Source organism: Canis lupus, chromosome 19, assembly GCF_003254725.2.
Source record: "Canis lupus dingo isolate Sandy chromosome 19, ASM325472v2, whole genome shotgun sequence".
Classification (NCBI taxonomy): domain Eukaryota; kingdom Metazoa; phylum Chordata; class Mammalia; order Carnivora; family Canidae; genus Canis; species Canis lupus.
In genome coordinates, this window is record NC_064261.1 from 30,440,638 (window position 1) to 30,446,637 (window position 6,000).

Consider the following 6,000-nt stretch of genomic DNA (forward strand, 5'->3'; position numbering starts at 1 on the left):
TTTCAAGATGTCAGCCTCCCTCCTGACCTGTCCTGCTGTCTTCTCACTGCTCACCAGCCAGCGTGAAGCCCCAGCCCTAACCAGGCCTTCTCTTCCTTCCCCTAACTCTGCCAGGAGAATTCCCACCTTTTCATCTCTGGTGAAGCCCCTCCTGCCGCCCAGGAGGCCCTCTGTGCACCCCTCCTCTGTGCAAACACTGCCTTTCCTTCACGCGGGGCATCTGAGCTGTGCACTCACAGAAGTGGCCCCTTCTAGAAGGAGGGCCCATGCTTGGTTTAATACTCTGCTGCTGCCACCTTGAAAGTCTTTTTTTTTTTTAAAGAATGAGTTCTTTAAAGTCTTCTTTTTTTTTTTTTTTTTAAGATCTTATTTACTTACTTGAGAGAGAGGAGAGATAGAGAGAGAGAGAGAGAGAGAGAGAGAGAGAGGCAGACTCCCTGCTCAGCGGGGAGCCCAATGTGGAGCTTGATCCCAGGACCTTGGGATCATGACCTGAGCTGAAGGCAGACGCTTAACCAACTGATCCATCCAGGCGCTAACCCCCTGCCCCACCACCATCTTGAAATTCTTAATAATCTTATCTTTGATTTTGTGTTTTACACATGAAGTCCAACAGGACAATGGAGCATGCTTGTGAGGAGTGAGGAGCGACATGGATGGATGTTGCGTGCGTCCCCCATAAGGGTGTGTGCGATGCCCCATGAGTGCGGGACTCTGTTGCCACTGTCCTAGTAAGAACGAAATACACATGCATACACTCGCTCTGAAATACAGTCTGAAAAAAAAAAGAAATATAGTCTGTGTGATTTGGTGATTCTGCAATGAGTTCATGTTCTTTTTTTTTTTTTTTAAGATTTTGTTTTATTTTTTCATGAGAGACACACAGAGAGAGGCAGAGACATAGGCAGAGGGAGAAGCAGGCTCTCTCAGGGGAGCCTTGATCCCAGGACCCCAGGATCACACCCTGAGCTGAAGGCAGATGCTCAACCACTGAGCCACCCAGGAGTCCCTGAGTTCGTGTTCTTATGTTAACTTATAAAACTGGCATTGCACAGTATAAAGGTGTACAGTATAATGTATACAAGTGATTTTAAGTTTTTACTTTTATTTACTTAGAATGACATTAAGTAGTTAAGTGATCACCATGACAAGTTGAAAGAGAGAAGCCACCAAAGGAAAAAGCTTTACATTTTAGTATTTTTGCTGACACCATTTCCTGTCTTTCATGCAGGGGACCCCCGTTTTCAGTTTGTACTGGGCTCCACGCCTGTGCAGCCAGCCCTGCTTCAAAGCACATTCAATGGATCCCCTGTAGATCGCTTCAGCCTTCACTCATTGCTCTCGTCCCCAACACCAAGAACTTTCGCTGCAATAGCAACTGGCATCCCTTTCATTCTGTGAGCTGTTCTTGCTCTCCTCTCATTGTCTTTTTCTAATGACGTTGCTTTACCTCACAGGATTGTCAGGAGGCACAAACAGATTCATAACTGGAAGATGTCTTTGTTGTATTTCATTGGCATTGGACACAGGAGGTACTCAATCAAGGCCTGTTGCATGCCACTGATTGAACTGTAAGGCCCCGAGTCCTGGGACAGGGTGTTGCACCTCTGAACATTTTTTGCAGTGCGTGCATGGAACAAGAGACGCTGAATGTTTGCCGGCGAAGAGTTGCTTTCAGCATTTTGCTCAGAAGATGCCTTCTCTGTGGATGGCACAAGGCAAGTCCTAGCTCTTGCTCTGTTCTCCCTGGGTTACCGGATCTCAGCGGTGCCAATCAGTGTAAATGTCGGGATTTATGGGAATGGGGGGAGACACACCCTCTCTCTCTCTGGCCCAGAGGTGTGAGGAGATGTGGCAGGGGTAGATGCAGCCATTCCTGATATTCGGACGGCCCAAGCCTAGGGAGCAAGCTGATATGCTATAGGAGGAAGGGCAAAGGGAACAACAAAGAATGGCACCAGAGCTTGGAGCCGTTGTGAATCATTGGATCCACGTGACCTGAAGCCCACACAACTATGGGAATTTCCATTTATGTGATCCCACAGATTCCCTTTCTCAACTGTGTCATTATTAAAGCCAGTCCCTTGCAACACAGATGGTGCTGACAAACACAGCAGAAAAATGATGAGAATGATTGAAGGACACACAGAGACAGACCTAGGACCCAAGTGTCCTGACTCCCCACCCAGAAGCCACTGTGGTAGCCCTGCTGTCACAGTGCTCCCAGCTGTCAGGGCCAGACAAGGCTGGTCTGCACCTCCCCTGGGATGCCACACTGGTTCCCACTTGGGATCATGGTAGCAGGGCGCGTCCCCCCCCCCCCCCCCACCAGGCAGGGCATCCGAGGACAATAACAGCAATGGGAGTGGACCCAGAGACTTCATGAGGCCGCCATGAGGGAGCACAGGCAGCAGTGCCCGTGGTTAGCTCAGGACAGTCTGCATTCAATAAGCCCACAGTGATGGGTCATAGTGGGCCGCAGCCAACACTTTCGTTCCTGCCTTTGGGCGCAGCGTGGTGGGGAGTACTGGCCCTCAGCCTGCTAAGGCTTAAAGGAACTAGCTCAGCCACTCGTCTTGCATTTGGGCACATGAGGCGACCGTGTGTCCCAGGCTCCATGGGCATAAGCTGCAGACCCTCGGCTGCACCAGCCCTGCTCCTTTCCCGGCTGCTGGGTGCCCACGTCCAACAACATCCTTCAAGTGTTAAGGATCAGAGGCCCAGGGTCCTGCAGTCCCCTTTTCTGGGGGGCTTTGGGCAGGTGCAGGAGAGGAAAGGAAGAGCCCATGACTCCTATCTGATTTCTCAAGGCGCCCTGGTGGGGTGTCTACCTGAAGACCTCCTGATGAGGTGAACAGATGAGCGAACTTAGGAAAGAGGGTAAAACTGCGGAGCTGGGTGGAGCTCTCCCCGATGGGCCGCCGGCACGGCTCTGAGGCAGCAGAAAAAGCAAGAAAAACAATGAACTCGGGGCTGCAGAGTCAGGAATGGCCTTGTGAGCATATGGTTCCCAAGTGGGACCAGAAGGGTGGGCAAGGGGGGCTGGGAGAGGCAAAGGGGAGGAGGTGGGAAGGCACGCGGATGCTAGGAGGTGGTAGGTCACCCTCTCCAGCCCTTTCTGCCGGAGACCGTGCTCGGGCCCAGGGCTGGGTTTGGCAGGTGGAAGGCCCCTGGCGAGGCTCATGAGGGAAGTCCCTCCCTAGCTAGAAACAGGGAGCTTGCAGAGCTGACAGCCTCTGAAGAGGGCCTGGATTTTGATGACAGGCAGGCTGGCAGGGCTGAGGCAGTGCACAGAGCCCCCTAGGCTTGGTCCTGAAGGCTCAAGGCAGATGCTCTGGTCCCAGGATACCTTTCCCCATGGGAAGCAAAGATTTCCTTGGATCTTTCTGACTAATCCATTGGTATAGTTACCTAACCGCCCTGAGCCTCAGTTTCTTCTTCTGTAAAATGGGTATGTAGCCCGAGAGTGTTGTTTTGGGTATCCACTGAGAGCGTGGGCCTGGCAGAGAGAAGCACTCTTCAAATAGAAGTCTCCTGCCCCATGGCTACCCAGCTTCCCGTGTGGTTTCCTCGGTTTCCCCGGTTTCCTCTGTTTCTTCACCTACTCTGCCTGTACGCATTGCCTGCTTTGGGCTTAATGGAGCAATGCGGGTAAATCAAGCCCACATGTCTATCACCAGGCACTAAATCTCCCTCGAAGACATTCCTTACTGCAGCAGTCATGCTGCCGGCTCCAGGGAGCGGGATTACACCATAGGGCAGGCTCCCCATACCAGGAGGCTTAAAGGGCCAGCTCACGGACTCCCTGTGCCAGCAGGGCAGGTCACGGGGCCAGTGGTCGGCGATGGTGACAGCGGGCCTCGCCTGACGTGGGCACGGACACGTCAGCAGCAACAGGAAGGAACAAGCAGGATTAGGGGATGGGGCCCAGGCTCTCGATTCCATTTCTCTCAGTTCACAATCTGGCTGCTTCTCGCCTGCGTGGCCCTGGGCAGTGTACGCCTCCCCTGTCCACCCGAGACTGCTCAATACAAAATGTGGCTACGGATGCCCTCTGCCTCCTGTCCGTGGGGAGGACGCTCCGCCGATAGCACCGTCGTTCCTCGCTGAGTGTCACACACAGGCATCATCTCGTTGCTCCTGCTCAGTTTGCTGAGTTAGCACCTGCTATGACCCCCAATTCTCAGTGGAGAAATAGCACTGAATGTCAGGCTGGCTTCAGCCGCTTTATCAGGGCTCAGAGCGGGATTTGCTCTGTGCACCGGGCAGGACTCGGGATGGCCAGGGCCCCAGGCTCAGGGGTCGCGGCCACCGTGCCGGTCACCGCCACCTTGGCCGTATCCGATGACTGGTGCAGGCAGCGATCAGGCCTGCCTCCCCGGTGCACTTGAGTCACAAGTAAAGGGCTGCACTTTGCTGAGGGCTACACTGGAGCTGATCCTTGCTGAGCCGCACCGGCTAAGGAAGGCCCCCCATCACCAGCTCTGCCGGGATTTGCTTTGGAGAAGACGAACCCGAGGATCAGAGAGGCCCTGTGCCTGTCCCGGGTGGGGGCAGGGGTGGGTGCCGGGAGTCAGGCCCCGCTGACTTTGAGGCTGGCGTTCTCTCCTCTCCAGCCCGCATGTGTGGTCAGTCTAATGCATCCCTCACACCCAGAGAAAGAACAGAAGAATTCAACACGGGGCCTCTCCTCTGGGCTGCCAAGCATGGCACTTTTATTTATGATGACTGGCTGGCCAAGATCAAGATGACCGGTGGAAGAAGCCAGGCTGTTATGGATCACTTTGTCACCAGATCTCTCTGGGGAAGAGAGTGTTTATCTATCTGAGCAGAGGGACAGGCTCTGTCTTCCTTCTGCAGTGACTTCTGAAATTATTGGGGGACTTGAAACAGTAAAATCCTGACGTTTTCATCATGAAAATGATGTGTCCTTATTAGAGAAAATGGAGGAGACACAGAGAAATGGGGGCTGGGGGAGCCCCTCACTTACCATCCACATAGAACTACCAACCTGTATGTGTCTCCTTCTGTATAAACCTTGGATTGATTTTTCAGCAGACATTTATTGAGAACTTCACCAGGGGGCTGCCAGAGAGTTGATTAAGGTGAAATCTGTGCCCTCCTCAAGCTCTGGGTGTGCGTGGGTGTATGGGCTTTTATCCTGCATTCAGTTTCAGTCTCCGCGTCAGGTGTCCTTGGCCATCACGAGGGACACCAGCTCTGGTGGCTTCATGCAGGGGAGTGTGGCCTGTATCCCCTTCAGCTGCTGCTCAGGCTGCCTGGCTCCGTGTTGGCACATGCGCAGCCCAGAACTGCAGTGTGCTCTACCCTCGGGCCACCCTTGACCAGTGGAGATGGAAGCTGTGGACAAATGTCCCTCCCTTCCTCTTTGGAGTGGACGTTTCTGAGACACATTTTATAAGGTTCTGCCGATGTGTGGAGCACCAATGGTCTGCAGCAAGGATCAGCTTCAGAACATGTTCTAGAATTGGCTCCCCCCCCCATGTTGTTCCCTCCTGTAGCCCCAGGCAAGAGATCCCCAATAAACCACCTGCGTGCCAACCTTTGGCTCTGCTCCCAGGGACTCTAGGTTAAGTCAGTGAGTGATATGCCATTTTTATTTGAAAAATATTTAAAACTTTTTAATGTGTGCATTTAGGTTCTATAACTCTTGCTTTGGTATTGACCAAATACCACCCACAATATCACTATCACATTTGATTTCCTCTTTATCAACAAAATAGAGAAGAAATGGCAAGGGAAAGATATGTTACAATCATCAGTAAAGCGTATTTGCCTTTTTCACTGATTTATTGAAGGCTTAGCCTGGGAGAATGGTTTGAGATAACTTTTTGTGTAGAAATTTTATAGGACTGCAAGAAAACGCAGAGAATTGCTGCAGTAGGCAATGCTTTGAATTACTTTTCCTGCTTCACACTGCAGCATGATGTCCCATGTGGGTGGGAGGCCGTACCCACCACCAGGTCAGGGAATTAGCTG